General features: G+C 38.5%; 1 protein-coding gene across 1 annotated transcript in view; it reads left to right on the top strand.

Annotated features, from left to right (window-relative positions):
• The first annotated feature begins 509 nt into the window (after nt 1-509).
• FUT9 (fucosyltransferase 9) overlaps nt 510-18577 on the top strand; it is a 96421-nt gene continuing 78353 nt past the window's right edge. Inside the window, exon 1 of the mRNA XM_015623474.1 lies at nt 510-561. The gene's annotated coding sequence lies outside the window, so the exon portion shown is untranslated. The remainder of the gene's footprint in view (nt 562-18577) is intronic.

The following is an 18577-nucleotide window of genomic DNA, read 5'->3' as shown; positions in this document are numbered from 1 at the left end:
CCTGTGGCGGAGAGCGCGGGGAGGAGACCGCGGGAGGACTGCGCCTCCGCGGCCGGGGGAGCGGAGGGGCTGAGGAATGGCGGGATGGATGGATGAGGGATGAAGGATAACGGGAAGAGGGATGGAGGGCTGAGGGACGGATGGATGGAAGAATGCGGGATGCAAGGTTGAGGGATGGAGGGAGAAGGGGTAGAAGGATGAGAAAATAAAGGCTGAGGGACGGAGGGATGGAAGCGCCGAAGGACAGAGGGCTGCCAGAGCGAGCGTCCGTGCTTCCCAGCTGCTCCCCCTGCGCTGCGCGCCCCCGCGCCGCTCCCGGTCCCCCCCTCCCTGCTCCGCCGCTGCGCGTGCCCGCGCCCGGGGCTGACTCTCCCTCGCATCCTCCTTCGGCGGCGGCGACGGCGGCAGCGCCGGGGATGGGCAGCGAGAGCGCGCCCAGGAGCAGCCCGGGCCCCGCCGCTCGCCACTGCTCCCGCGCCCGCTGCTGCTCCTGCCCCGCAGCCCCCCGCGCACCGGGGGCAGCGCCGCCGCCGCGCCATCCGCAGCCCCCGCCTCGGACGGGTGAGTCACCGGGCCCAGCGCCCTCGCCCCGAAAAGCACCTGCCCTGCATCTTCCCCTATTCCCGCTCCCGCGCCTGCCATCCCGGAGTGGCCCCGGGGACGAGCGCTAGGAGAGCGGGGGGCCGCGGGGGAGGCTCCGCGCCGCCCCCCTGCCCCCGCCCGGGGGAACGGAGGGGAACGGGGGGTCCTGGCCCGCTCTCCCGCCCCTCCGCCCCCCAGGAAGGTCCGCGGGGCAGCAGGGATGTCCCCGCGGCTCCGCCGGGATGCGGGGGAAGGGGCTCCCGCCCTGCTGCCCCTCCCGGGCACCGCTGCCCGTTCCCACGGGGATCTCGCACAAGCCTTCACGGACACCCCGACAGCGCCGCTCCCAGCCTGGGCCAGGAGACCCCCGAGTCCCCCTCGCAGCACCCCCGGGCGCCCGGGGCGGCTCGGTGAGGGGGCAGCGCCTTAACTTTTGCAAGGGACCATTTGGGGGTGGGGAGGAAGGACCCAGCTCAGCAGAGCTGGCGGCTTCCCCGGAGCAGCCCCGGAAGGAGGCGGCGGAGGGTCCCGGTCCCCTCCCGGAGCCGCCGGGTGACGCGAAGCGCGGCCCTTCCCGCGGGGATCGGGGGCGGCTTCGGGCAGGGCTCGGCGCTCAAATGGACTTTTCTAATACTCCCTCCACCAACAAAATTAAATAAATAAAGTGACTGGGGGGCGGGGGCTAGAAGTCTGTGCTTGCTCTGCTTTCGCTGTCCAGAGCCGCGAGTGCAAACGACGGGATGCTGTCTCTGAAAAGGGTTTTCTGGTTTTTATGTGTCATGATGCACACGGCTGGTGGTAGCTAGTATAGTAACTATCTGTATCCCAATAGTTCCCTGTAGAAGGGTTGTTATGGCAGCAGCGCTCCCTTGCTTCTTTTATTTTTTTATCCCTGGCACAGGGCAATGTTAAAGACCTGGAAACTGCCTTAATTTAAAAGAAAAAAAAATAATAATAAAAAAATAATATAAATATAAATAAAGCAGCCTCTTGCCTCTTTGCCAAATAGACAAGTACAAATATAAGATTCACACTCAGTCTTCACTCCCTTCTCCAGAAGCTGGTGCTGTGATAACGCTAATGACTGGAGGAGGATGGGGGAAAATGTCTTTTCCCCCACACCTACTTCCTGCTTTTTGCTAAATTTTGTTGGAATTTTTCCTTGTTTGTGGCTTGTGCTTTTTCATGTGTTTCACTGATACTTTTTCATAGTGATGTTTCTTACTTCCAGAGGATTCCTTAGTCCTGTGTTAACACTGGGTAAAGGGATTCAAGTGATCTTACATATAAGTAAAGCAGATCATTTGCAAAATCTTGTGATTCTGTATATTTTGCTTTTCTGTACAAGTCACAGGATGATATTTTTCTCCTTGTAATGCTGAGAGGAATCTCTATGAGACTCATTTGACTGGTTTCAGTACGTCTTACCTGCCACAGCTGCTGGCAGTTTGAAATAATAATATTTAAAGGTTATTATAGAAGTTTCTCTATCACCTTTAATGGTCAGCCTATTCTCAGTCAAAACACATATAGTTCTAAGGGAAACACTCTGATTCTGATTTCAGTTTAGTCAGTTTTTTGAACACAGTGTTTAAACCATCAAGGAGGATGGATGTTAAAAACACATAAAATTGGTAGTGGGCTATACTACTCTGACATTTTTACTCTGCACTTTTGTAGACACCATTTGTTGTCTTCGACCAGAGTTTGTTTGGGTAGAGATTGAGCAGTAAATGATAAGGACAGAGGATTTTGTCCTGGCAGCTCCTGCATTTTTATTTCTGCCAGAATATTTGAAGACTGATATTGATATTGTAGAATGAACTGTTATTGAATTGCGATACCTTGTTTCCAATTGTACATTTTGAAATGTTTGGCTTATCAGCAGGAAAGCAACAGAAAAGTGTAAATGTTTATTTAAGAGTGAAAAAAATGCTGTCCCAGGGTGATTCATGTGTAGAAACAGGCTAGATTCAGGTTAAATAAGTGAACTAAAATAATGTAGTGTAAGTGATCCGTAACTAATTTTCACTGCTTATAATGGAAACAGGCACTCTTATCTTCGAGTTGGAATTTAGAGATGCTGGAAGAGAGATGAAGAAGAGCAAAATACATATATTTAATGACATATAAAACTCTTGAATAAACATCAGGTATTTCTGAGGGAATGCAAGCACATTTCTTAGTATAACTTTGGCCATGATTCTGATCCCAGCTAAATCAGTATGAGATTCTCCCCAGGCACTGCTGTGAGCAGAATCAAAGACAACCCTGCTATCTGTTTTTGAGGAATGGGGACATGAAAAGATCATTTGTATTTTCCCCTTTTATTATAGCTGGAAGGGTTTATTTTGTATCTCGTATGGAATTTTCCACACTTTACCCTCCTAAGCAGTAGTCAGGCCTACAATTCTTACCTGCCCAGATAGCTGAGCTAATTCTTCTGAGAAAGAAAAAATACATGTTTTTGCGAGGGGCAGCTTTATTGTCACCAAATAATTGTCATGTTTTTTGGAAAAAGGTTTGACTTTGAATGATATTTTCATATCTGGTACCACTAAAATTTGATATTAGGGAGTGGGAATAACATGTTTCTTAAAATGGCGTTATTTGTTATAAGGGTCTGATATGAAAGGACTAGATTAATTTAATCAAGATGGAGGGTAGATGTTTCTATCTTTAGTGATTAAAAATATCAGTAGTGATTTAAAAATAACCTTAAGTCGTTATGAAGAAAAGATAAATTTGGACACTCTGAAAAAGGTTACAAATAAAGTTATTTGATGCAAATGAACCAACAGATTGCACTTATTTAACACCAGACAGAGGTAAAAACAAACAGAAACAAAAAAAGGAATCTGGAAAAAGCAAGTCATCATGGGAAAAAGCACAGTATAAATCCTGAAAGACTTGCAAAAATTGCCCAAGAGACTCCAACATTAACTGTTTGACTCCCTTATGGGAGTAAACATTCAGTAAACATTAATAGCATGAGTGTATGCTAAGACAAGAGATGGATAATTCAACTAAGTACCACAAGAATTCAGAGTGACTGTTACTGAAATCAGCCTAGAAATATATGGGCTTTCTTCAGTTAGAAGGAAGTCCTGACTTCACCAAAAATGGGTTGAAGGCTTGCTATCTATTTCTCAGGGCCAAAATGTCAACCTGAGAATAATGTTTCAAGTGACTTTTGAAAAACGTGGTATGTTAGTCTGGTTTTAATGTGTGTGATATTCTATTAAAGTGGTGTTACCTTTGCCAAGCTCAAGTTATTAATTAGTTATTAGTAACCATTTTCCCTTTCTTTTTACATTTTTTTTAAATGTCAGCTTTACAGTAATGGCAAGAAATACAAAACAGTCTTCCTGCAAGACTGCACTCATGAGCTGAATAATTCAAAGCCTGTACTGTCATAGTACAATCAAATTTTTAATATGATGCTGTCAAAGTCATAAGAAAAGAAAATCAAATGTGACATCATAGAAGACAATGTATACAGCTGACATGACATCCAAATGTTTTAATTTCCTCACTTTATATTTTAGTGGTTAATGAAGATAGACTTTTCTTTCTTTCCTCTGAGGAAACTCCTAATACAACATATTAAATGTTCAGAAAAAAACTACATTATTTTCATAAAAACATATGAAGATAATTCCTGAACATAAAGGAGATACAATAGTTTAAGAGATAATGGAAAGCCTTCACTGGGAAACAGAATGTAGATAATTTGTGGCTGATGAGAAAAAAATTATTGTCAGACAAATTTTCTAGAGTATGGTAGGTATTATCTCAACAAAGGACATTTTATTAACTGTTCCTAACTACGGATGAACCTCTGTCTAAAGAAAGAGACAAAGTCATCCTTGCCCTCAAAAAATATAACAATCTCTTTCCGCAAAAAGAAACATTTTTCTACTGTTTTTCTTCCTAAATTAAGTATATTTAATTCCAATGAAAAGTACAAAGTACCAAATTTGCAGAATTGGAAAATGAAACTGTTTTCAACCAGCCTTTGTGGAGCACAGGAAGCAACAGTGCAGTGTGCTGACCCCAGAATGATCTGCCATTTCAGCCTGGTTTGGCTGGCTTCTTGACATGGAGAAAATGTTTGCCCACTGAGATCTTCCAGGTGGCTAAGGACCGATTTGCTTCAAGTGATCAGTGTACTGAGGAAATTTGTCTGGAATGGGACTTTAGTTGATAACCTCAATCTCTGTCTTCTTCAAAGAAACCAGTCCTGGTTGTGACTCCCTGGGGACCTGAGTGGATCCTGCAAGGAGCTCAGCATCAGTGCTCTCAGAAGTGCCAAGTGCCTGCTCAGGATCCTCTTAGAAAGGGAGTGAAATACCAGTTCATTTCACACAGCCCACAAACCAGCTTTCAAATCTCAATGATTTTCCGTCACTACTGCATGTTGGCTGTATTTGAATCAGTGAACTAGAGGTGAAAGGCTCCAAAAATGTGATTACCAGTCCCTTGAGACATTTAGTTCTTCAAGGATATCTTACTGGAAATACTTATTTGTATTTCAGAAACTGGGGCAGAGAGAAATGAATTAACAACACACAAATAATTTTATTTTGTTCTAAAAGGTGCTTTCAAAGATTTTTTGCTTTGTTCTGTTTTGTTTTGTTTTTATTTTGTAGAGAGACTGTAAATTCCAGATATTTGATTCTGGAATACATATATAATCTGTGAGTGAACAACTTCATAGATATGTATTTATTTACCACATAATGCTGCATTTTTGATGTGTCAGTAGAAAATAATTTAACCAAACACTCCCATACCTAGCTAAATTCAAACATTCTAATACTAATGTTTGGAGTGTTGGGTTTTTCCCCCATATCTGCCACTAAAAGATCAAATAAATACATAAATGTAAAAACAAGTCTAGACTAAATAAACATCTGTTATTTATCATGGATTCTTATGTAAAGTGGCTTATTTTGTCTAATTTAAGCCTAGCACTCTTCTGGGAAAAAAAATCAGCTTAAAACTATTGTAATCATTTTATGCTACACTCCAAAACTACTATGTAAATAATGCTACTGAATTAAGGAAAGCCACCAACACTGAAAATTAATATTTAATTAATAATCCATCTGTTCATAGGTCTCTTGTCTTTTCTATGGATGTCTTCTTCCCCTTAGTTTATCCAGGACAGCTACTACAGGAATTTCAAACTGAAATAGTTTGTTAGAGCTGAAATTGCAGAAAAGCCTGTTTTTCCCATTCCAGTGTTAGAATAGAGGTGAGAGGCAGGGATCCATAAGGTATAAACTTTGAAGGTCACAATAATATAAAACATATGCTTCTTTCAATTCTTTTTTTCTCACTGAGGAAATGAGTATGGACTTTTTAAAATATGGAATATTTGGGGGGTGGGGAGGCAAGCAATTTGTAAAGAGTCTTTATTTTTAAAATTAAGCAGCATTAACTCCCTGTATATTCAAAGACTTTCTTCAAATGAATCACCACATCTTGTGAAGTCAGGTACCAGCAGCAGTACCCAGAGCAGATTACTAACCAAGGACAGATGGACGCAGGTGGCAAGGAGACCATGCCAGACACCACAGGGTGAGGCAGACTCACAAAGACCAACAAAACCAGTTTTCTCTGTTTATCAGCACAACATTTCAAATTTCAAATATCTCCTTTTGAAATAAAAGAAACAGAAGTCCTAAAGAAAACAGTTTCTTCACCAAAATGTTTTGGATAGAATAAAAGGTATGGTAGCATATCAGAATACTAGCATATCAGAAACATTTTAAATATTTCTTCTTTTGAGGTTTTTCTTTCAAACTAAACCCAGCAAAATTATTTCGATTTTGGGAAGCAAAATGAGTGGAATTCATATTCTAACAGGATAGGATTTCAGTAAAGTTTCTTCTGTGGCTTAAAAGAGGGAAGGAACACCTTCCTTGAAATGAAGGTTATGGTGAATGAAGGCATCAACCCTAAAATGATTAGTGTAGATGCAGAGCACAGGGAGTGTGTGTAGTCCAATAAATAAACTGATTGTGTACATCAAGTTACTCATGTGACAAGTGCTTCGAATTTATTGAGTCCTTATTGAGAATTGAGTCCTCGCTGTTTGGCAAAGCAGTGAAAGTCTTGTCTTAGAGGGAGAGAGTAGAACTTTTGGTAGAAATTGATCTGGAATTCTCCATCAACATTATTTTTCAGTGGAAATATTTGGAATGCTTTGAAATTAGAATTGGCATAAGTATGGGTCAGTAATAGAAGACCACTAATTTAAGTTGAAAAACAGAAAAACATAAAGTTTTGTAATTTAGAATTTGAAATGGGAAATATTTTACAGCCACTACTGCCGAGTATTGCATTTAAATGGAATGAGAGGACACCCAACTACACTTAGAAAGCAATCAAATTATTGCCTATATGTTATGTTTGGAATAAAATTTATCAGCCAAGGCTATCAAGCTAGGCAATACTGATTTTATGATTTATTTAAGCTGGCAATAGAAGATTTTAATAAACTAGCTGCTTAAGACTGTTATTCAGCAGTTCTAAATACCCATAGTTTAAAGGCCAATGTTTAAGCATAATGAAATAAGATTGGTCTGACACAAATGCTAATTAGTTTCTTGCAACTACCAGACTTAAAAAAGAGTTTTAAGCAACCTCATTTACAAGAATGGAGAAAGAAAATGCAGTAGTATCCAACAAATGGCTTTGGAGAACATAACAAGCTAGCTAATTCTAGAGCTTGCAATAATTAGGAGACTTTCCAGTGAGAGTGTTTGCCACAAACAACATTCACCTCAATCAGCTATGCTGAGACAGCTGATGTCCTACATTCAGTATTAGGACTGGTATTAGAGTTGAAATGTGGGAGACCAGGGAAGGGATTGAACTTCACTGCTTGGATGGTCTCCATGGCTTCCTTACAGATGCTTACCAGCCACCCTTTCTGGGCAGAATGCCTGGTGGGCAAAGGAACGACCAGCTGCCTCCCCAGCAGAGCTTCCTGGGGAACACAGACAGAATTTACAATTTTTTGACCTCACTGGGCCTCAATACTGTGTACATATCTTCCTGACCTACTGGACCTCCAGCACTGGCCTGCATGCCCACCTGCAGCAAGCTGGCAGTATCTGATATTCAAACTGAGGAATATTTAGGGGAAAAGTGATGAGAAAATTTAAAATGACATTTTAAATATTTTGGCAGTTAAAATGAGTATAGCTAGAGGTTTGTTTCCTTAAGGCCCCATTGAGATGGAAAGTCTTTCCACAGACATCCTAGGGAAGGCAAGTGCAGAGAGATGAGAGCATCAGTATTTTTAAAGCAATCATAAGCATAAAAAGAAATAACAACAATAATTACATCTGGTTTATAGATCTTTCCAGACAATAGACATTTAAGCCTTGCATGGCAAGTGGTACCAATATTCAATGGGAAGGAACCCCAAACTGCTTGCACTGGAGTGAAACACAGCAGCACTGCTATGAAACTCAAGGCTGAGAATTTTTACACACTCGATAAAATCCAGCATGAGCTTGAAAATAATTTAATTTCCTGCAATCAATGAAATAAATAGGAAGATGGCTGCTATATGTGTGTAGGTGAAAACTACAGTATGAATGAATCAACTCAATTCAACAAAAGGACAGAAGTAGAGTCTGTTAAGTTATCAATGAAGCACTCAGCCATTTGAAAACATGATTTTATTTATGGAAATTTTGCAGTTCAACCAGTTCTCCAAAAGAACAAAAACATAAATTGAATGTTTAAGAAGTGGACCTTTTTTCAGTCAGTAATTCTGCTTTAGGTCAATTTAGTGGTAGATAAATTTAAAGATTGCTTATGATAAAACCAAACCAATTTGTTACTTCTTTGTAATGGAAAAGACACTGCAGCAGAAAGGTATTACAGAAGTGAAATCTTACAAATATATCTCTTTCAAAACAATTTTTCTTGAAATTTGCATAATTCCAAGGGGTTTTTGTGTGTGTGTGTGTAAAAATACCAAGTTGTCTTTCATTCTTCACAGAAAAAAAAAATTCATGCACCTGTAGATCTACAGGAATTATATCATGTCCTGCTAGAAGTAACTGGGAAAACCTGCAGCTTTCTGTCTTAAAGTGTATAACAGCTGTAGTTTAATCTGAAGAATAGAATCACTGTGTCCTGATCATATAATTAGTCTGGATATATATATATATATATATATATGTGGTTTTGTGTGTGTGTGTGTGTGTGTGTGTGTGTATGCGTGTGTGTATGTACATACACATATATGCATATATATAATTCTTTTGTATATATATATATATATATATATATACACACCTTTCCTTGGAAAGGAATATGCATATATATAAAAGTATATATATGTACATGATCACAAATATATTCTTCTGTTCTTCCTGGTTTGCAGTAGTTGATCTCCTCAGGTAACCTACCTGCTTAAAATCCTCCTCCCTGAAACTCATCAGTTTTCGGTTTTTTTGTGGTTTCTTTTTTCCCCAATACAGCAATTTGCTGTAGTGAATTTATTAAGTGATTTATTTTTCTTGAACTTTTTTGGATTGGCCTTATTTGTAATTCTTTTTGTTGATGTTACTATGCAGATATTTGTTCCTTTTACTGGGTTGTTATAGAATAAGCAATTTTGATGTTTGTACCCTGTCTTTGTCAGTGCTTAATGCTGTGTAATAGTTATGAATTATATGTGGTTTTCAGGTAAGTAGAAATAAAGAACTCCAGAATTATTCTTCCCTGGAGGTCAGAGAAGCACAGCTACAAATGGAAGCCAAGGCTCTAAATTTCCAATCCCCAGCTCCAGCCATGCCTCCTCATATAGTAATAAATTAGTTTAGCACAGATTTTCCCCAAAATATGGGCAACAATTTTGATGCCATAAAGGGGAGATAATGTGTGGAAATCATAGGCTATTTCACCAGCAATAAGTAAAAGCTAGTATGTACTTGAGAAGATAGTCTCTGATCAGTCCAAATAGCTATCTGCTGGTATGTATACATTTGAATGTATACAAAATGATCTATGTATATATGTATATTTTTTTAAGCTTTCTACAAACTATTGTTTCAAAATAATATTTTCCTCCTGATTCATTACCACCTGTTTTCCTTTCTAGTTTGCTTCTTAGTCATTACTTAACATTTCCTTAACTTCTGTGAAACTTTCTTCCTGCAGTTTTTCCTCATATTTGTTTTATTCCACTTTTTAATTTCCATCTTGTCCTTTGTATCATTTCCCAAATTATTCCTTCTTACTTAATTATTGAGAAGCTATTTTATTTGCCCTAGGGAGAAAAAAAATGGGGGAAATTTGAAGCTTTCACTAAAAATTATCTGTGATGAATGTGGGCAAAATCCACACAGAGACTTATATCTCTGTAAAGGTTTTTAGGCAGCAGAAAGTGTGACTTGGATGTTTTTGTTTGTATTAGCAACAAATTCAGCACAATAGGAACAGAGCAGTAGATCAAAGCATCTGCTGTGGAGGTCCTTATATTAAAGCATGATCAATGTGTTTTTGCTACAAACTAGATCCAGTTTGTTTTCCCAGACAAAATGCTATTACCCTGAAAGTAGTTTGAGGCTATTCGAAGGACTAATTAGTTCAGATCCTTTTGTCCCCACTGCAGGTTACAGTACATTTGGTACAGGCTGTAAGCAGAGCTTCCAGTTTACTTTGCTTCCAGAGAAATCTAATCCATACACACCAAGGCTGCTTCCTAACCAAGGTATGGCAATTGGGATTCTCTGCAAACCAGCGCCGTGTCCCAGACAAACTGCAGTCTCCTTGGTTCCCAACAGCAAACTCCACCACCTTGTCCTGAAATTGCACATTCCTAACTCAGTCCTTAGCCTTGAAATTTTTATTTGCTTCCATCCCCCGAAGAACCTTAAGTCTTCTGAAGAGTGAACAAGTCTGAGAATTGTAAATATGTCATTGTTCTGACTCATGGACCAAGTACTGCAATTAGTTACTCATTCCTTGTGTCAGTCGCTAGGCTAAAGAGTCATTCACCACTATTGTATGGGCAAATAAATACTTATTTCTCTCATTCTGATCGTGGTTCCTGCAGGTGTAGCCAATGTTTTATCTCAGTACAATCTCTGGGAGTAGTAGGTTGCAGTGCCACAGCTACAGCAGGGAATCAGCAGAATTGAGCTCAGACTGTCAATATTTTGGCTAGCAAATCTAATCACGATACTAGTAGGAGAACACCAGCACATCTCTTATCCTTTTATTTTTAAAGAAAGAATGATTCCATTTCTTTTCCCCACCCTCTTCCAGTTTCTAAAAATAAGTTTACTTTGCTAACAAAATCTGAAGTCTGAACAGATAGATGCATCTCTTTTTAATCTTGTGAGGGGTGCTTAACTTCTGTCTGGGTAAAAAAAAACAACACTCTCCTCTGTATCAAAGTTCCTTTTCAGTGCCATGACATTAAGTTCTCTGGGTTTCCCCCTACCCAGTCTGTATTTCCTACCTTCCTGAAGGATGCCCATACGCCTCATACACTCCAACATGGGGAGAAGACACCAAAAGTGAAGTAGTGAATTGGTCTGCTTTTAGCACCTTAACACTTTTTTGGATGCAACCATCCAGCATTTCAATATCTAACTGACAGATACTTTGTTTATAAAGACTTTCTCTACCCTGAGTTAGGCTTTCTGCACAAAGCACAGGACATAGATGGCTAAGAGAGACAACCAGAGAAATCATCAAGCAGAGGAAAGAATAGCTTTGAGAAAACATAGTGGGACAGTAATACATATAAAACCTACACTTTAAAGGTATCTCCTTTCAGCACTGGGGTGGTCTCTAGTACCCCCTGAAAATAAACATAAGACCAATCCAAGGCCTTTTCTCCAAAATTATTAGAACATGCTGATAATTGATGCCCAAATATCCAGTAATTAGAGCACTTACCACTGAGGTGGATGACCTTTTAAACACAGAAACACACTCCTGAGTTAAGAAAAAATTTCACTCATAGGCACTTTCAGGTCAGAAATCTGCCCTAGCTACTCACTGAATGGTTATTTTGGGATGAAGTTAGTGACTTTCTCCCCTGGAAACCTTGCCAATTTGGATAATTGATTAAATAGCTAATGGAGCAGGAACTTAAACCTGACCCCCTTTCTTCACAGAAGAGCAGAGTAACATTGGTCTGTGGAGTGAATTACTTGCTATTTGGCTGAATAAATATTTAAAAGCAAACTGAATAGTTCCAAGAGGGGAAAATTAAAAAGTTGTCTTGTCAAATAACAAATGCTTTCTGGTTAATGGGAACCTCCTGGGAGGCAGATAATCTTAAGTCTTATGCTCTCTGTAGATCAGATAAAGTGGGCTTGTCAGTTTCCCGAGAGGGAATTTAATTTTCTGCAGTTTCAGAAAGTCTTGCTTCTATTTATTTTTCTTTTTCATATTTTTTTTTCCCCCTGCATGTGGCAACTGCTCTGGCAAGCATGTTCTCAGTAAACACAGTGGTTCTCTCTGTGGGGTGACCCTGTGAGACTGCTACCTCTTGAAAACATGTTTGGGGTCCAAGAGCCTTGGCAGGGTCAGGGCTTGAGAGAGGTGGTGTGTGACCACCATGAGCTTGAACTGTGCTGCAGTTGTGTGGAGGCTGGGAAGTGTTGGTGGTGTCTGAATGAATGCTCAGCTTGGTACCGTGCAAAGTGGCAGCTTGACAGAGTTGGTAGTCCATTTTAGGGCATTAAAAAACAATACTTAGAAATACAGGAAGGTGCCAATAATGCAAACATTTCATAAATTTAACATTTTAGAGCAAGATTTTAGTATCCAGTTTGAGGAACTAAAGCTCTCTCTCACCTAGGAGATGCAGTGTAGTGAGTGATAATACAGCTTTCTGTCATTACTTCACAACTTTGTCTCCATTTATTGGCAGAAGGTATTCAAGTTGTAAAAGCAAAAAAATTAATGTTCAAAGGAGTAGAAAAATTTTTTAATTCAGGGAATTAGCCTTCAGATGAAAGATAATATCACTTCCCATAAATAGTCAGTTTTGACAGACTATTTACTCAAAAAGATCTTTACTAGTCTTGTATTACCAGCTGCTCTTCTTATTGAAGACTTTTAAGTCTTCATGGGTCTGTGTCCTTGAAAGCATCTCTGAATTAACTTGATCATTCAACTTAATCTAGTATAGCTTTTACATTTTATTTTACGTAGGTTTCTGTAGCATTAAACTGATTTGCAGATGTCTTTAAAAAAATAATTTATTCAAGTTCAGCTAGGCATTCATACTTCCTAATGCTCCTTGAACAATTTTCAAATCATAGATATAATTCCAGAGAAAATTCTAATGTTTGTGGTAAATCTTTCCTGATATGGAAAATGGAAACTCTTGATATTTATTATTCCCTGTTTAGAATGAAACCCTTATGAAGCAGGATTAAGTTGACAAGAGCATTAGAATTTCCCAAATATTTATTCTTTCAAGGTCTGAAAAAGTATCTGCAATCTGTTGGCGGTAGGCAGGCAGTAAGCTACCTTCACCTATTAACCTTCTACAACCTCCTCTAACCAAAAGCAATGTGTTTTCATGCCAAAAATAAAATAAAAATAAATAAATAAAATCTGTTTAAGTTTTAACAGGTTGGAAAATGTTATTTTTCTGATTATAATGTGTCTTTGAAACTGTTATGTGTGTAATTCTTTTTGGATGAATATCCTGCAACTCTTGGATAGACCAATTTTGACCTGTGCTCTTCCTGGACTTACAGTCCAGTGACTAGAATATATCTATTCCACAATACATTAATATTTCAAATTATTCTTGGGTTTATGTCTGTCTGTGAGTTCTGCAAAGTCTATATTTTCTTTCTGAAGCACACGTATGCCAGAATGGTTTTTGTTTCCTGCTATAGCCAAATCCTCACCTATGGATTGGGTGCACATAATATGTGTGGGAAAGCCAACTTTAAATATTTGCATTTCGAAATCCTTGAGTTTTCTTTAAAGTCAATGAGTTGAGATAGAGGTGTGCCTCTGACAGTTAAGTATTTAATTAATTTGAAAGACAGCCTAACCTTCCATGTGAAGCCACCTAAATTTTAAGTTTATTTTAATCCCCATTTTTTTTCTCCTTTTTGTTACATGTAATCTGCACCCTTCTTTCTCATCTTCTGTACCTTCCCATCTTTTCTAGCAGTATTTTATCACTCAGGGTCATGATCTTACTTGTAATATTATATATAATTGACCCAAAGTTATGAGCCTGGAGGGGTTCAAAATGCACTCATGAGTTTTCCCTCCAGTAACTTTAGACCAAGAAGTCAGCTAACCTTCAAGAGTTCTTCTGTAGTTAGGAGAGAGAAAGCCATCCCAAGAGAGCAATTCAATGCACTTTCTGGATCTTCCTCTTAGAGCCTCTCCCTCTGTAAGGGAGAGATTCTATATAGCACTACAGAGGGGTTTCAGTGAGTACCATGGAGAATATGTACCATGGAGACTTCTGTTTAAAACATGACAGCATTATTTAAGACTGTCAATTATATTTCTACAAGACTTCCCATTTCCAGTGTGGCTGATGTGGGTTATGTGTAGGGGGCAGGAAGGGAGCCAGGTGAGCTTGCTGTGCTACCCCTGAAGTCGGGAAAGCGGATGACACAGATATTTAAGCTGCCAGCTCAGAAGCCATTGTGGAGCAGCACAGCTGTGTTCATGCAGCCCTGCACACTGAGCAAAGAAACACTGCTGAAACCAGCCTAATTCACTGGCAGAATACAAAAATTCATATGAAATTTTTTACTAGCAAACAGATTAGAAAAGTCCACATATTTAGCAAGTTTTTTCCAGATTACCACATTCTTTCAGTTTCTAACTTGGTTTTGGACAGACCATCACAACCCTTCAGAGACATCTTAGAGACCTCTCATAGAAGCCTTTTGCTGCTACTGAGTACACACTCTCCTGAGAAGCATTGCAATCATTCCTTCTCCCTCCAATTTCCACATGTATGCACATCTATATCAAAGAACATGTTAAGCACAAAAAAAGTGAGAACACCATGATATTCAGTTCTGGAGGAGTAATTCAACTTAACTAAATCACAGAACATCCCTTATTTTTAATAATAATAATAAATTTAATAATAACCTCAATTCAAGATGAATGCTAGTAGACAAGTGCATGTCAATAATTACTTCTAAACCAAAAGGATACACAACCTAAATTTTTCAATAAATGCTCACTGTGCCCTTCCAAATAAGATTTTGATATATCAATACTTCTTTTTAGAACTGCAAGACTATGGAGGATAAAATTGCAATTTTTCTGAAGGCCTGAGAAGCAAGTCTGGCTTTCTGTACAGTTATTATCATTTTACCAGCAGAATAGATGTCATTTAAGTTAGAACCTGTAGTATTAGTGCTACATAGGGTTTTGAAAGAGAAAGTATTTTGACTGGATAAAATCAAATTTGTGTTTGCTGAGAAAAATATCTGTACATTAGAATAGAGACTGGTCTGCATTTTGGTTTACTACTCTCTGTCAGAAGTATAACTGTGTTGTTTCACCTAAAAGTATTTCTAGGTTGGGAAATCACAATCTCTGTGTAAGGAAATCCTAAACCAATAAACACAGGGCTCAGCTAATTTTCTGACTGTCATTCTCAGCAGAGATGAGCTGGGAGCTGACCTGCCCTGAGGGAATTACTGGTGTTCCTCCCCGAGAGCTGTCAGGACAGCATGAGCATTTGAACTTTTTCTACTTCCCTAAGCTCCCTTTGCACCAGGAGGAAAGCATGGAAGCAGCAGGTTTGAGATCCAGCTTTGTCTTCTTGGAACAGAAAGTTGACTTTAATTCTTTCACACACACATTGGTTTCTTATCAGGCTTCTGATTTAAGAGTAACAAGGCACACAAAATAAGGGAACTAAAACTGGTTTTATAGCAGCAATATCTTTACATTGAGTCTACCCCTAAAAATTCAGTGCATAGTTTCTTACCACTCATGGGCACATGAAAGGGCTGATGATACTTAATCTCATTATTCTGTGATATATGCTATGATTTTTTTACTCTTAATGCTCCAACTTAGAAAATTATAGCATTGCATGAAAACCTCAAATGCCATTAGATAGGAAAAAAAAAAAAGAGAGAGAAAACAGAGAGAAAGCTAGAAATATACAGACAGTATACTTTTTATGCAAAATCCTTTCCAGCTGCTAAGCATATTGTCTTCTCAGTTCTGTTAGCAAACAGATACTATTTAAAGTATTTAGGTTACACTAGATGTTTTAGCCTGAAACAAATTATGAGCATCTAGTAATGTGAGAAATTGAACATCTGGATCAGTGAAATTATAACTTTAAAGTGACAGGATGAGGATAGGTAGAAGTTAATCAAGGTAATCATCTCTGTAACCAGAGGATGATGAAGGATGGTGTGTTTCTGAATCCTTGCTTTCTAGATATCATGAATGTAGACAGTATCTTCAAAAGCCATGCCATAAGAAAAAAACCCAAACAAATGGAACCAAATCAAAAAAGTAAAGCATGTTTTAAAAGCATTAATGGGCCTTTCTTTTTGATTCACATAATTTTTGGGCACACCTCATAGTCTCATATGGTTTGAGCTACCATTTTTGAGCTCTTTTTTCAGTTCTGTAAAAGAAATCTATACTACTGGGGTAATTCAGGTGAAGCCTGGAGAGTGATAATGAGTTCGAGTGAGTCCACTGGAGTTGGATAAAACTGTGCTTACAAAATGAGGTGTAATTTTTTTCTACTTTACACATACTCTATGTAATTTGACAAATTTTTTAGTAATTTTATTTTTCTTGACCCTTTTCAGAACTATGAAATTGTGCAGAAATGAAAACAATTTTTAGGCTTATAGACATTTTACTTCTTTTAAGCAAAAGAAGGAGAGTAGGAATAAAATCAGTCCACTTCTACACGGACTAGTTTTCATAGGCAACCTTTTAAGAAATTATATTTTTGCTATATAATTTGAACTATCTTAACTTTGGTGAATCCTAATTCAAATTTATCTCCCATACTTGCATGATCATATACTTAAGCAGGTAGTACTATTGACATCAGTGTGCCTACTCACCAATAGGAATTTAAATCAGGGTGAGTAATCCACATGGAAATATCTAATGCTATGATTATAGTCTTTCACAAAGTAGTAGTCCCCATGACTCTTTGCTTTTCTTCAAAACTGAAGAGAAGCCTTACACTTGAACCTTTGTTAGTCTGTGTTTTTTGGTTATGGGGTAGGGCGTGGGGAATTGGTGATGATGACTCATTATGATTTGATGCCATGAGCTGCAGCTTTCCCAGAGCAGCTGCTTTTTCTGATAAACATAATGCTTTACATTAGGCCTTTGATTTTCTGCATATTTTACTTGCTCATTAGGTCTTGCTCTTTATATATTGCTGCTTAATTCATCTCACCTATTCTACTGTATGTTCCAAGATGGTCAAAGATTTTTATAATGTGTTTTCTATTTTTCTCTAGCAGAAATTGATGAAGGTTTTATAAGGATGAGTGAATGCAGGTTTAAATTATGCCTCAAGAAAACAGTGGGAGAAAGGTGTGATTGTAGCAAAAATAGCTGGGTGGGGAGCAGAATACTAGGGGTGTACACTTTTCTACTGCAGTTTTGAGAGCTAAATCAGTTGTATGAAGAGCTGAAGGTCTGCTGCACCACGAGCACATGGCATTTCTTGGAAACCATTCCTCTGACTATCACTTTCCGTCAGAAAATACCCAGGTCCTTGGCTGTGTGCTGCCAACATTCATTCTGAGCCCTCCATATGGACAGAGAAGGCATTGTTTAATATCTTCTGTATCTGATGATTATCCACCTCCACACGAGAGGTTCTTGTTTGAGTTTTGCCAAAGAAAAAACGTAGTAGTAATTCTATCACTTACACTTCATGTTTCTAACTAATTTCTTTTATCATCAATCACAAAAGATTGTATCTGAATTTTAGGTTTATGTATTTTTTTTTGTTTTAGGAACTGGTAACTCCACAAACATCTGGATTTTCTTCATGTATTATCAACATTGTTCTGTAACAGATTAAATATATTATTTACTTTATAGTTTTAGAAATTAATGCATTTTCCTGTTTTCCTTGGTAATACTCACAAACAATAATAATTTTCATTTTGAATTTTAATTCCTGACTACATTCTAGACCATGGTATTCTAAAGAATTATAGTATCAGTGATTTAATGGCCTTATGAAATACAGCATTTTGATTCTAAAATTTTCAGGAAAGAATTTGGCTTGCTTTACGTTATTGAATTTTAGGTCACACTGTGTTTGATTTTGGTTGGTTGTTTGGTTTTGTTTTTCTTACAGTCCCATTAAAAAGGGGTCTAGTTCACAGATGGGTTTTTTTTTGTTTCTTTTGTTTTTTTGGCAAATGGATTTTGGAAATTGGAACCCTCAATTCAATTTATTTAATGGAATACATAACTACTTTGTAGACCAACAATGTATTTTCTACATGACTTAGGGATCACAGTTCTCTTGTCCTATGCGGATAAATATTTATTTCTAGATAGATTTCTTTTGGTACAAGACTGAGAAAGTCCTTTAAGAATTTTGAGCATTGATTTACCACCCTTAAGAGGCAGCTCTTATGTCACTGGATGAGATTGAGAAGACTAATTAATACTGGAGCACAGATTTCAGAGAACATTCAGTTTGGATGTGTATTTTGGAAAGTTTTATCACCTGGATTGCTAGCTGAGGTTTGCAGTTAACATAATTTCCCTATAGACTCTGGCATGTAGTATTAAAGGATATATTATTTTGCTTTGTGCTCTTCCTGTTGTTTCAGATTAGTAGTCTTCCATTTAGGGAGCCTCACAAATCTAGAATAGATATCAGGCCTCCAGGAACACCTTCACAGCACCACTCCCACTGCTCTGTATGACCCAGTTGCTTTGTGAAAGGTCACAACATCACAGATGTGTTGGAGCATCCAGAGAA

Source organism: Parus major, chromosome 3, assembly GCF_001522545.3.
Source record: "Parus major isolate Abel chromosome 3, Parus_major1.1, whole genome shotgun sequence".
NCBI lineage: Eukaryota > Metazoa > Chordata > Aves > Passeriformes > Paridae > Parus > Parus major.
The sequence above is the reverse complement of the archived record's forward strand: the minus strand, read 5'-3'. Positions and strand labels throughout refer to the sequence as shown.